This window comes from Neolamprologus brichardi, chromosome 22, assembly GCF_056152115.1.
Source record: "Neolamprologus brichardi isolate AB-2024 chromosome 22, ASM5615211v1, whole genome shotgun sequence".
Taxonomy (NCBI): domain Eukaryota; kingdom Metazoa; phylum Chordata; class Actinopteri; order Cichliformes; family Cichlidae; genus Neolamprologus; species Neolamprologus brichardi.
Window position 1 is genome coordinate 5,427,829 of NC_142124.1, and position 15,072 is coordinate 5,442,900.

The following is a 15,072-nucleotide window of genomic DNA, read 5'->3' on the forward strand; positions in this document are numbered from 1 at the left end:
AGTAGTAAAACTAACTAGAGTCAGTCATTTTTTGGCAAACTTACGCACCAGTATAATATTAACTGACCTGTGATTGACACAACCAGGTATCAGTTAAAGGAAATCTGTTTTAACCCGTTTCTGCCGTACTTCTCCCTACTTCCTTTAAATACTCTTTAAAAACATTTAACTTTTTAGCTTAAACACAGAAGAAAGAAACTTTATAGTAGCTAAAAAAACTGCTAAAAAATAATTTAACACAAATAAATAACACATTTTCCGTATGGAACCCAATGTAAGGGGAAATTATATTAGATTAATTTCATATTTTGAAGAATTGAATTGGAAAATATTTTCAAGATTTCTTTAAAACAAAGTGTAAACAAATGGAAAAGTAGATCCCATGTTTTTATACATTACAACAATATGAGACAGCAGAAAACTCAATGTCACCAAGACTTATAGTGTAAAAAATACTTTAGATTCTTCGGTTAAAATGATGAATGACTGATCTGATGTGATTCAAATCAATGTCATTCCTATAATGCCAATTTATAACAACTTCAACGTGCTTTATATTTTAAGGTAAAAACCCTAACAATAAACTGACCCCTATGATCAGCTGGGGGCGAGGGGAAAGAGGAGACCAAATCCTCTAACATTTTCACCGACATACACTTTCTCTTCTTTCTTTTTTTGTAGCCTTATTGGCTTATTTTGATGTCTTCAGACTGAAAGATATTTTTTTCTTATATAAATAAATTGCATTTGAATCAATGTAAGTAAAAAAATAAGTAGTGCATGTATTGCCATTTTTGGTAAAATCTCACACAACAGATATTTTAAAGTGCTGAACAGTCACACCGGTTGTTTATACCAAATCCTCTTCCTGAGGTCCTCTGGTGACCTCTGACTCAATATCATTGTCCTCAGTATCAAGGTCCTCCATGGAGCTCTAGCTTGGGTCTGCATAAGAACTGGACTCCTTAAAGGCAATTGAAAAACCATTAGCACAAAAATGGATTTCTGTACTGTTTAAAGAATACAAGTAATCTATCTATGCAGTATAGTTGCAAATACCCTTCTCCCTTGCAGGTATGACTTCCGGCTTCCAGTTTTCTTCCTCTCTTTGGGTTCCGTGTCCACAAAAGCTACATAATGGATGAGGGTGTGTATTCTGGATGAATGCAACATAAGAATGTTAGACTGTCTCATTGACTACCAAAAGACTGGGATTTGATCTAAGAGGTCACCTGTGGTATAGCATCGCAAGGAACTGGATAACAACCGTAATAGCAAATCCCATAATGAACATGAAGGGAACTGGATCAATTTTGATAACATCTCCTGTTTTCTGTAACTGAAGGTTTAACTTTGGGATGCAGATGGCAAAGGTGCTATTGAAGATCTGGAGGATGAAGGTTGCCACCAGCCAGAATGCATTCAAGATGAAGAAGGAAAAGTTGATCTGTGTGTAATGAGAAAAAGAAAGAGTAATTTAAGATTAACTGCACTTGTTTTCCTGTAGGAGAAGTACCAAAGTTCATGTTGATAATAATGATACAAAGTAACAGTGCTTTCACCCTGGAATTCTAAAGATGTACAGTATGCCCCTTCTTGATAACACATCCTCCCACACTTACTTTATTTCTCAGCTCTCGCAGCTCACTGGCCATCTTTTTCTGTTTTTCTTTGTCATCAGGTAGAGGTTTAAGATACTCCTTTTGAAGCTCTTCCCAGAATTCCTTTTCCTCCTGGAAAAGACAGAAACATTTTCAATAGTTGAAACTAAAGAAATGGCAAAAATAGCTTTAAAGGAAAATAACCCACAAACATTCCTATTGCATTTAAATTTTAATTGGCAAGATAAGCATGTGTGTTTGTTAAAGCACAGTAATTACAGTAAGTTCATCATCAGATGTGAGAAGTAACAAATACTATGTCCAAGGTCCAACTGCTGTAAACAAAACGAGCTAACTTCACTCAGAGATGGAGAAAGATAAGAAAGACAGGACAGGAGAGGAAGAAGAGAGGTTAGATTTAAAGGTAAGGTCAGTGGCATTTGATAAAATAGAAGTTCAAAGCTCATATCTCTATAGATATATATATCTATAGAGATATATATATCTATAGAGATATATATATCTATAGATAGATATCTCTATAGATATATATATAGATAGATAGATATATAGATAGATAGATATATAGATAGATAGATATATAGATAGATAGATATAGATACAGTGGGGCAAAAAAGTATTTAGTCAGCCACCGATTGTGCAAGTTCCCCCACTTAAAATGATGACAGAGGTCAGTAATTTGCACCAGAGGTACACTTCAACTGTGAGAGACAGAATGTGAAAAAAAAATCCATGAATTCACATGGTAGGATTTGTAAAGAATTTATTCGTAAATCAGGGTGGAAAATAAGTATTTGGTCACCTCAAACAAGGAAAATCCCTGGCTCTCACAGACCTGTAACGTCTTCTGTAAGAAGCTTTTCTGTCCCCCACTCGTTACCTGTATGAATGGCACCTGTTTGACCTTATCATCTGTATAAAAGACACCTGTCCACAGCCTCAACCAGTCAGACTCCAAATGCCGCCATGGCCAAGACCAAAGAGCTTTCGAAGGACACCAGGAAAAGAATTGTAGACCTGCACCAGACTGGGAAGAGTGAATCTACAATAGGCAAGCAGCTTGGTGTGAAAAAATCAACTGTGGGAGCAATCATCAGAAAATGGAAGACATACAAGACCACTGATAATCTCCCTCGATCTGGGGCTCCATGCAAGATCTCATCCCGTGGGGTCAAAATGATCATGAGAACGGTGAGCAAAGATCCCAGAACCACACGGGGGGACCTGGTGAATGACCTGCAGAGAGCTGGGACCAAAGTAACAAAGGTCACCATCAGTAACACACTACAACGGCAGGGAATCAAATCCCGCAGTGCCAGACGTGTTCCGCTGCTGAAGCCAGTGCATGTCCAGGCCCGTCTGAAGTTTGCCAGAGAGCACATGGATGATACAGCAGAGGATTGGGAGAATGTCATGTGGTCAGATGAAACCAAAGTAGAACTTTTTGGTATAAACTCAACTCGTCGTGTTTGGAGGAAGAAGAATACTGAGTTGCATCCCAAGAACACCATACCTACTGTGAAGCATGGGGGTGGAAACATCATGCTATGGGGCTGTTTTTCTGCCAAGGGGACAGGACGACTGATCCGTGTTAAGGACAGAATGAATGGGGCCAAGTATCGTGAGATTTTGAGCCAAAACCTCCTTCCATCAGTGAGAACTTTGAAGATGAAACGAGGCTGGGTCTTCCAACATGACAATGATCCAAAACACACCGCCCGGGCAACAAAGGAGTGGCTCCGTAAGAAGCATTTGAAAGTCCTGGAGTGGCCTAGCCAGTCTCCAGACCTCAACCCCATAGAAAATCTGTGGCGGGAGTTGAAAGTCCGTGTTGCTCGGCGACAGCCCCAAAACATCACTGCTCTTGAGAAGATCTGCATGGAGGAATGGGCCAAAATACCAGCTACTGTGTGTGCAAACCTGGTAAAGACCTATAGTAAACGTTTGACCTCTGTTATTGCCAACAAAGGTTATGTTACAAAGTATTGAGTTGTATTTTTGTTATTGACCAAATACTTATTTTCCACCCTGATTTACGAATAAATTCTTTACAAATCCTACCATGTGAATTCATGGATTTTTTTTTTTTCACATTCTGTCTCTCACAGTTGAAGTGTACCTCTGGTGCAAATTACTGACCTCTGTCATCATTTTAAGTGGGGGAACTTGCACAATCGGTGGCTGACTAAATACTTTTTTGCCCCACTGTATATAAGGAACAAGGAACATCCACAAATACATCACGAAGATGGCCCCAACTGACAGCGTGCTCAGTGAATACCTCAGGCAGCAGAAACCCAAGAAAGTGGAGGAAGGCGAGGAACCATCATGGAAGGACAGGCCCCTGCACGGTATGTACCACCGGCAGATAGAGAAGGTGGCTGATATCCAGAAATCCTACCAGTGGCTGGACAAAGCTGGACTGAAAGACAGCACTGAAGCACTAATCATGGCAGCACAGGAACAAGCACTAAGCACAAGATCCATAGAGGCTGGGGTCTATCACACCAGGTAAGACCCCAGGTGCAGGCTGTGTAAAGATGCCCCAGAGACAATCCAGCACATAACAGCAGGGTGTAAGATGCTAGCAGGCAAGGCATACATGGAACGCCATAACCAAGTGGCCGGCATAGTGTACAGGAAAATCTGTGCCGAGTATAACCTGGAAGTCCCGGGGTCAAAATGGGAAATGCCCCCAAGGGTGGTGGAGAATGACCGAGCTAAGATCCTGTGGGACTTCCAGATACAGACGGACAAGATGGTGGTGGCTAACCAACCGGACATAGTGGTGGTAGACAAACAGAAGACGGCCGTAGTGATCGATGTAGCGGTTCCGAATGACAGCAATATCAGGAAGAAGGAACACGAGAAGCTCGAGAAATACCAAGGGCTCAGAGAAGAGCTCGAGAAGATGTGGAGGGTGAAGGTGACGGTGCTCCCAGTGGTAATCAGAGCACTAGGTGTGGTGACTCCCAAGCTAGGCGAGTGGCTCCAGCAGATCCCGGGAACAACATCGGAGATCTCTGTCCAGAAGAGCGCAGTCCTGGGAACAGCTAAGATACTGCGCAGGACCCTCAAGCTCCCAGGCCTCTGGTAGAGGACCCAAGCTTGAAGGATTGACCGCCCACAGGGGTGAGTGGGGAATTTCTTTTTTAATATATATATATATATATATATATATATATATATATATATATATATATATAAGTCCTCGTGTTTTTAAATTAGATATTGGGTGTGTACATGTTTTTTTGTATTGTGAAACATGAAACAACATACTGAGGAAGACTAACTTTCATTTAAAGACTGGATCTACAGGTTAGTGCAGGATAAACAGGTAAGTCGTCTGTACTGTGATGGATTTAAAGTAAAGAACAGTGTGTGACTGGTGCACAGTGGCGGTGGTTTCATGGTCAGAGTTGGGTTAGATCATTTGTAGCAGAGATTCATATGAGTTTTAGTTAATAAGGCTGAGATCCGCTGACTGAATTTCACCTTCATAGCAACTTTATACCATCTAGAAAACAGACAGATTAAACAGTGTACTGTCAGTGTAGAGGTTGGAAATCAGCCAGGAACACTCATGAAACATCTGCTCACACCTGGTTGATTTCAGGCTTGTACAACCACAAAGAGCAGCAGGTCAGCTGATCAGAGACCTGTACACTGAAAAAATCTACCAGAGCTCTCAATTCTTTTCCCCACACTGAGTCATCACAATTAATTTTAGGGTTCCTCGCCCTGCTGAATCCAAGTGGAGGAACCCTAAAACACCCGTTTAGAGGCAAAGTCACCCTCTACAACGTAGGGATCAGAAGATAAACATATCAATATAAATTTTGTTCTTTTTCTTCAGATTCAAGCTGATCATCATTCATTCATCATTATCATTATGTTGATATAACACAAGGACCAGTTAGCCTTGCACAAAAATAGAGAAAGAGAAGAAATGTCCTCTAAAGAGCTTTTTTTTGTTTCTTACTTTGAGTACCTGACCTGGAACCTGGAGTAAAAAAGTTGAATCCGTACTTCAACTTTTACTGGAGTATTTTTTTAACAGTTTTAGTATTTGTAAATACTGCTCATCGTCCTTTTTATAGATGGGAGCAAAGATAAATTCTGGACAGAGATGTAAACAAGGCAAATGAGATAACTGACAACACGTACACACCTGCTTGAGTGAGTCCTCTTGCAATTTCATGTCACTGGACAAATTCTGTAGCATCTCAATCCAGCTTGCTAATAAAAGGATGGCAAAAATTATTAAATCACAGCTGTATGTTTATCTGAATTCAAAAATAAACAAAAAAAAACCTCAGAATGAATTTCATGGACTTACTTTGGATGTTGCTGTCTAATTGCCTGAAAGAAAATTTGGGAAAAAATGAAACTAAATAAATAATATCAGTACATAGGACTGATGTGCTGAAATTATTTTTCCAGCTTCAGAACATACCCCTGTTCTTCTTCTGTAATAGTTATATCCTCCACAATAGTGTTTTGGGGTTCAGGTTCAAGCTGCTCAGGCTCTTGGGCTGTGTTGTCCTGACTCCTACTGAGCTGTTCACCTTGAAATCTCTGGCTGGATTTTTTGCAGCACTTGATCCATGAGACGAGCCATTGGCAGATACTTTTGGCTGCAAACAAAATCATACACGTTTCATAAAACAGAAAACAATAACATCTGTGAGTGTCATAGAAAAAAGTCTAATATCTCTTACCTTTCTGTGCTCTCGTTTGTGGCGTGAGAGTTGGAGGTGGGGCTGCACCAGCAGCAGGTTTTGTCTCCCTGGTGCCCCAAGACACATTGTTCATGTTAACCATGGAGTAGATGGTGAGCAGAAGGTAGGCGCTGGGGATGCAGATGATGTAGAGAAAGCCATGGAACACCAGAGGAAATTCCTGAGGATGCATTGCTGCAGTGATTAGGTAAAGGATGGCCATGAAGATGATGAAAATGCTGCTGGGTGTCAGGATGGTTTTCTCTTCCAACATTGATCCTGAATAAACAAGACAGGTGTTGAAGCAGGTTTAAGTATTTCTTGTCAAAACATTAAACAAAATCTGAATAACAAAATGCAAAATTTATTATAAGTTAAATCTGATTAAACATAGCATACCAATAATAGAAATTGTCACTGTCAACATAAGGAATGCATAACAGAGACTCAAGATTGCTGCAATGGTAATTTGAGTGTCTGACTTGAGCTTGAAACAAAGACCCAGGTAGATGGCTGGAGGTATCACAGATATGACAAGAGCAGCAGCAGAATTGATGTCCAAAACGAAGGTTAAACTACCTGCAAGATATTTGTCATGTTTTAAAGTTGTATCCATTTTTACCTCAAATAATATTTCAGTGGACACAAATTCACATGTGCACAGGTGATTTTGTAAAACACAAAGGTGATATTTACCTGCAACCATAAGACAGATGGTGGACGGTCCCAGGATGGATGAAATCATACCAAACAGCTGGTAAAACATGAATGGTTTGGAAATGGATTTATTCCTCTTGGCAATAATTTCGGTGGAACCCAGCAGATCCACCACATTGGCCATTGTTGAAGGCCCCCATCGCCGGCGCTGAAAATAGTTATGTTAGGGCTTATTTGCTAATAGCACAAGCAATGTATGGATAGGTGAATAAATTCTATTAAACTTGGAGTAAAAAAGGAGACTGAGGCGTTATCTTTTTTTTATAACAACACAACACCAAATGCAGTATCATTAGAAAGGTTTTCACCTGGTTGTAGAGTTCCTTGAAGTCCATCGGTGCATTGGTGTAGGCATCAGATGCTGCATTGTACTCCACTCTCCATCCCTGCTTTAGTAGCAGAGTACATAACCAGCGGTCTTCACCTGTGGTTACAAAATATATATGAATATATGTGTGTGTGTGTGTGTGTGTGTGTGTGTGTGTGTGTGTGTGTGTGTGTAAATAAAGGGCCACTGGAACAAGAAGGCATCGGTGGGCAATAGACGAAAATAGGGCGCTGTTGGAATGCTACTATGCAAGTAACCCCGGCGGAAGGGGTTACATGAATGGGATGAGGGACCTATGGAATCTTTGAGCTACTAGTTTGTTTGCCGTCAATGTGGATGTTGGCAGTGTTGGGAAGGTTACTTTTAAAATGTATTCCGTTACAGAATACAGAATACATGCCCCAAAATGTATTCTGTAACGTATTCCGTTACGTTACTCAATGAGAGTAACGTATTCTGAATACTTTGGATTACTTAATATATTATCATGCTGTTTACAACTACATGAATGTACTATTGCTGTGATTTATTACTGTTACTGAAGGTCCGCAGCTCCAAACCGTAGTAAAGGGACCTCTGGCTAATACGGTGGGTTCTGTGTCGGCTCGTAGCTGAAAACTAGCTTTACTTTGTTGTCTGGGTCAACTTTGCTAGCGAGAGACAGAGAGAGGCGTTGAAAGGCTGCTCCAACAGAACTTATTGTTTTTGGAGGAAAACACGAACACGGTGTACAGTCGAGTCTTAATAGCTTACTTACAACTGGGCTCGTCAGGCTCTCTTCTTGGCTGCAGTGGTTATTAATATATTTACATGCTTCCAGCTCCCGTTTTTGCTCGATGACAGCTCGTACTTTTCCTTTTTCTCCCTCCCTCGCTCACAGACACATCACGTGTATGGCAGTCCATTCTCCCTGCAGCACGGACTACACTGCCTATGATGCTACATTCTTTAGAGCTATACCTGTAGCATTCTGCCTATTAGCTTAGCACAACAACAACAACAAGGCCTCTCTCACCCAGGAAACACGCAGAGAGAGAGCGTCACCCTGTAACCATGGCAACCGCAACGCTGCCACCTGGAACAACAGAACGTAGCTGTCAAACAAAACCCAAACAGGCCTGACCCGCCACAATATGAAACAGGAAAGTACCACCGTGTAATCCATTTATTTCAACAAAGTAACTGTATTCTAAATACCACCTTTTTAAACGGTAACTGTAATGGAATACAGTTACTCATATTTTGTATTTTAAATACGTAACGGCGGTACATGTATTCCGTTACTCCCCAACACTGGGTGTTGGGTATCAGTGTTCCAACATTCTGAAGAAGAGACTGCTCTCACAGCTATTGACGAGGTACAACACACATACTATGGCAAGGGGGAGCCAGGATGACAGGTCAGGGGGGAGATATCATCACTCTCACCCGAGATGGGTACCAAGACCCAAGTGCGATAGAAGAAGGATCGCGAGATCTGAGGAACTGATCTCAAAGACAGAATCAGAAGTGTTCCTTCTTCCTGATGTTGCCAACATTCGATATCACTACGTCTATCACTACAGGTGTCTTTTCTGCTTATCTACCACCCCTATGTCCAGTTGGTTAACCACCACCATTTTGTCGGTCTGTATCTGGAAGTCCCACAGGATCTTAGCTTGGTCATAGGGCTCTCATCCTATTAATGTACCCTTTCCTCTTACTTGCGTAGTAGCATTCCAACAGTGCCCTGTTTTCGTCTCTTGCACACCGATGCAGTCTTATTCTAATAGCCCACTTCTCATCAAGGTGCCAAACTTGAAGGCCAGACTGCCAGTGGCGACAGTGGAATAAAAAATATATACAAAAATATTAGAGTGGTCTTTAAACTGTTTGATTATTTACCTTGGTCATACTGGATGTAGTGACTGGCCTCTGTGGACTTGGTAGAATATGTCTTCATCACATTGTCATCCATTAGGGCCTCTGCTCTGAATAGACTGAAGCAGCCAGGGCTGCACAGCACACAGCCAATCACGTGCTCAGCTGTCTTCTGCAGCCAGTGACTAACAGCATACTCAAACTTTTGGAACCAAACAACAGGACCTGCAAAGGAAATACAAAGTTACTTTTAACTCTCTACAATGTCTACTGCTTTCAGCTGGGTATTTTTGTTCTTCTAGTTCTGTGTGCCTGCTGATTGAGTCCATTGTTTTGGGATTTTTTGGGCTCTAAAATACTCTGAAAATAAACCTGTAAAGTGGAGTTGAAAGCATGCAGTAAATTAAATTGATGTTTTAAAGGGAAAATGTGGAGGGAAAATCAAAAGTAGTTAAAAATGGCCAATTATACCCTGGACCCCAGAGGGTTAAACGTTTTTTCAAAGCAACGCAATAGTTACTTTTCAAGTAATTAATTACTTCTAGAATATTGTAACTCTGTTACTAACTCAGTTACTTTTTTGAAGAAGTAACTATTAACTATAATTAATTACTTTTTCAAAGTAACTTGTCCAACACTGATCATTAGTAACTGCTGTGAGATTAGTATTCCTCTGCAATAATGAGTGTGACCATTAGGCGGTGTTGTGATCCATCCTTTTAGTTGCGTTGAACATGAGCTGTGGTGTGTGTACAGACATAACTAAACTGATGAGACAAGAATTTTCGTCATTGTCACTACTGAATGTAATTCCATGGAAACATGGTGTTGTATGCTCAGTATTAAGTACTGCAGATTAAAGCATCAATGTGCATTTTGCATCCAAGAATTCTCTATGCTAAGAAACTATCTTGGGGCCCAGACGACAGAAGCTTGTTGTATGCATGATATTGTGCACAATTACATTTTATCTCCACCTCTTTGCTTTTTTATAAAAACAAGATGTACCTCATCTAACTGCTGGCCCAAACGGGTGATTTTGCATTCATGTTCTCAATGAACATGTCACTTAAGATATCGATAATTATTAGTTGTTGGAATGATGGCAGCCATTCAGAAATTATTAACATGTCTTCCAATCCAAATCTTTATAAAGTCCCAATGACATCTTACTCATATGTTTTTTTATTGTATTTTGTTACTATGTGCAAACCTGATCCAGTGGGGTGAATCCTGCCACATGCTGCACCAACGCGAGGGTACATTCTGAGACGGTCGATGAGCAACACCACAGAAGCAGGCTGGAAGTCAGTGTCCCCATCCAAAGCCAGGATGTAGGTGTTGTGCTTCTTTTTCTGGAGAAACATATACAATTTGCTTTGTTTGACCCTGAAGCTTTGGTTGTTTTTTATGCACCATGACAGTTGTTAGCAAGCATGTTTGAGCAAATCAGAAACTTTCTCTTTCATCTTACCTGAGCTTGTTTTTCTAGCTCGTGCTCATCCTCTCCCCCCTTCCAACGAATGTAATATTTTCTCATGAGTTTCCAGCCCAGGAGATAGTACAAATACATGATCTACAAAAAAAAACATAAATAATAATTAAAAATCCAATCTTTTTTACAACTCAAGACTTCAGATGATCTACATTACATGTTGCAGTTAATCATTTTCCCACCTGAGACCATCTCTTTTTGTGACGGATGCGTTCTTTATCCTTGAAGTGAACCACAATGTTGTTCCCTTGAGGCATGATGATAAAAAGACGACCTCCATATGGCGTCTGTATGATTTTCTGATCCGGGACTTGTTGCTGCTTTCTGAAGAACTTTTGATCAACGTTCTTGAAGATGCTGATGATAGTCAGTAAGAAAAAATGTCTCTAAATTAATAGAGATTATAGTCCAGGATGGTAAAATTAATCCTGGACCTAAATGCATTAATAGCAGACTGCATGTAAACATACCCATAAACCTCTTTAATAACTTCTACAAGGTTCTTGGCATATTCATTCAGATGGCGACTCCCCTCAACATGTTCAAATGCGTCATCAAAGTAGATATGAGCTTTAAAAGTGAAATCATTGAACTTCGGGTCCTCCTTTGGTCTGTATTTGTCCAGTCTGTAAGGAAAAGCATGAACAGGAAGTGTGGGGAAATCCACAGCAAGAAAGTAAATTGTTATGATTTTAATACAGTAAACTGGCGCGGCCAAAGATACATATTTTTCACATTATTTTTGAGTGTAACATTGGTACTTTTCACTAATGCTGGTTTTTCTTTAACTAAATTAAACCCTAATTAAATTTCAGATGTTCCTAATGATAAACCTTTAGTTTTTTTCACATTTTATTTGCGGTGCTTTAAGGAATAACTGAATTTTCCATGTGGAGAGGGGAAGTCCAGAACATAGTAGTAACTCATTAAAGATTGAAGTTAGAGGAATAGCAAGATTTTTTTTTTTCACAGAATCAGTGAGACTCACCTGAATATTGATATTATAATGTTCATCATCTCCTCGTAGGTCTCGTGCCACATGGTCGCACACAGATACACCCTCACTGGTTCAAAATACCTACGTCTTCACATAAAATATTTATATATGTATATTTAAAATGCATTGCATATTTGTAGTTTGAAGAATTGACAGTATCATAAAATATTGCCTATACCTAGTCACAACTAATAAAAACACCATGTCCAAACACACCTAAATGAACCACAGAAGCACAATGAAAGAACAATGGTACACACACTTACTTTTTCATCCTTTCTTTGGTCTGGATGTCAAATCGGATGTTGAGGAGGAGCGACTGCTCGATAAAGGCTCCCTCATACAACCTCCTCATGAACAGGTCTTGAGTCCTCTCTATTCGGTGCACATTGAGCTTCCAGAGATGTAGGGTTACCAACACAAAGCCAATCCACCAGCACACTGCTGAACCTGAAGGAAGATAAGGAAAATATTATTCATTGAACACTTTTTTTTATCAATAAATATGCTGATAATTTATAACGGCTCTATTTTATTACCTGTGAGTATGCCAATGTCAGCTATCTTGGACATGTCAAGGAAGCACAGAGTGTATGTAACATCCAGCACCAGATTGTGAAACACACTGTCATTCAGGCTTTGATTCCTTCCATCCACAGCCACCTTACAGTAGTCTGTGAAGTTGATGTTTGTAGTCCCATTCAGGCTTGTTCTGTAGTCCTGATAGTAAACAATAACTGGAATGACCAGCAGAGCCAAAACAGCTAGAGAGGCCAGGTATAGAGGAAGGATGAAGCATTGCCGCAAAGCATGCATCTTGCAGGCTACCAAGGCAAACCAGTGGCAGAGTGCTGAGGAGACCAGCTGGACCCCAATGATGATGGCTATAATTCTTGTCTCATGGCTTGGGATGGAGGTCAGAATGCTCCAGTCCATTTTGGCTAGAGGGACGTAGGCCCCAACTACACACGCAGTCACAACGATCCTCATGAGGCTGGAGAGAATGTGCAGTATGTTCTGGCACTCTTTTATGTCATTGCAAAGGTTCTCGAGGAAGGTGGGGCTGCTGTTCGCTGAAATTGTTTTTTTCAAGTAGTTTTCCCACCAGTTGAAAGACACCAAAATAGACCCTCCAACAGCTAACCCCACCCAGATGATCATGTTGTTATCAGAAGGATTCTTTGTAATATATAACAGAAGAAACAGGACATAACCAATCAAAATAAAGATGAAACCAAAGATGCAAGGCAGCACGAAGTGTTTCGCTTGTTTGGCAGAACACTGAGCAACCAGCTGTAGGACTGCAGAGATGACAGCTACTCCGTTGAATATCGTCACATTGGTCACAATGTCCAAGTGTGGCATCGCCACGATGGTGAGAATTGATGCACCTGTCGAAACCAGAAACTCAAAAAACAGAACCTAAAGAAGAAGCAGAAGATGATTACATTTTAAAGCATGATGAGAAAAAAAGTTAAAATCTGCAGACTTTCTGTTTTTAGCATCAAAGTTTTCTTACTAGGGCTGCAGTTGTTTTTCTGGGCACCTTTGATGTTTTATAACATGATTTCCAGATGCTTTTGAGGAATAGAAATACACTGGAGGCGATGAGAGAGCAGCCGATACACAGCAGTGCAACGGGTTTCTGTTCAGGAGGGAGAGTCTTTGTGCCTTCATTGGACAACGTGATTAGGAGGAGAAAAGACGTCTGTAAGAGAGGAACAGAAATCTCTGAATATGTCAGTTATTAGTGACACTATTTTTTGGCAAGGGAAAATCAACAACTGCTCTGTGTGATTGATTCCTTAGAATAAGTATAAATATTAATATCTCTCTTTTTAGCTGCAGCAGAATAAATATCACATATGTTAAAAAATGTCCAAAAAACAACAAACCTTGCTACATAATGCCGATCCAAACACAATAACAGTTACAGCAAACAGAAAAATGATCTTCAGGAATTTGATCATTTTCCATGGTGTCTGTTCATCTTCAATGATTGGGACTTCTTGACAGGTGTCCCACGGCCTCCTGAATGAAGAGACAAAAAGTCAAAGTCTGACGTAGAAAGGCATGTAAAGAGCACAGTTAAGTGTAAATTATTGAGCCTGATAAAATGTATTAAACTTGTTAAATAATGTCAAATAATAAAATTAAAATGTCCTAAATGGCACACATATTTCTTACTATTTCTGTGTTATGGCTAATGGGTTTTACTAGTTTTTCCAGTAAAACATGGAAATTAAAATATAAAAATTACATTTCTTTACAGATCACACTTACTTTGGTAAATCTCTTTGCTCCCCCATGATTAATACAGCAAATGAATGTCTCTTTTTTGGAAACACTATATAGCGGTTTAGGTATGAGTCATCATGTAGCCACTCCCACATGTAAGGGAAATACCTGATTGCAGCAGGTGAAGAGAAATATGAACAAACAGGATCCAGAAAAACTGAAACTAACTGCATATTTTCATGTTTAGTGCATAATATTTAGTAGGATATTAAGAGTCTTTAACTATCTGTACATAATGTATGGGACATGCAGGAAACACCTGTAGGTTTTTTCTTCTGTTCTTAGGACTTCTGTCCCACAAAAACAAAGGTTCCATCCTCTAAGAAATATATGCTGATTAAATTTTCTGCCAGTCTCCAAATATTTAACTTATGAATTCTTTTTTTAATTCTTTATTTTATTTATGCGTTAGAGCAGGGGTTGGGGGAACTCCAGATCTCAAGGGCCAGTGTCCTGCAGGTTTTAGATATCACCCTGGCTCAACATACAAATGGGTCAAACGTCAAATGATTAGTTCATTACCAGGCCTCTGGAGAACTTCAAGACATGTTGAGGGCTGAGGAGCTAATTTAGCCATTTAAATCAGCTGTGTTGGATCAAGGACATCTAAAACCTGCAGGACACCGGCTCTTGAGGCCTGGAGTTCCCCAGCTTAATCTTTGTAGCTTTAAGTGTTGCTGTGCATTTACTGTACATGCAGAGTTACATTTATGTGGATAGTCGATGTGGATAAGTACATATCTTAGTAAGTTTAACAAGCCATTTCATCTTGGATTAAACTAAATAATAAGTAAAAACAGTAACAGCATCCTGTTGTTGATACTTTGTGCTAAACAACAGCTCAAGAAGAGCACATCATAATGTTTCTTACTTTTTGTTTTGTGAACAATTGCCTCAGTATTTTTGCTCCACTGTATAGCACAAAAAGCACAAGTGTCCATTATTATTATTATTATTATTATTATTTTTTTTTTTTTTTTTTTTTTTTTTTTTAAATGTATCTTCATGGTGTTATACATTTTTTCTCCCTTATC

The 15,072-nt window shown here is 39.8% G+C and overlaps 1 pseudogene; it reads right to left on the reverse strand.

Annotated features, from left to right (window-relative positions):
• Positions 1–1,228: 1,228 nt before the first annotated feature.
• Positions 1,229–14,049, reverse strand: LOC148096629 (chitin synthase chs-2-like; annotated as a pseudogene).
• Between the last annotated feature and the right edge of the window lie 1,023 nt (positions 14,050–15,072).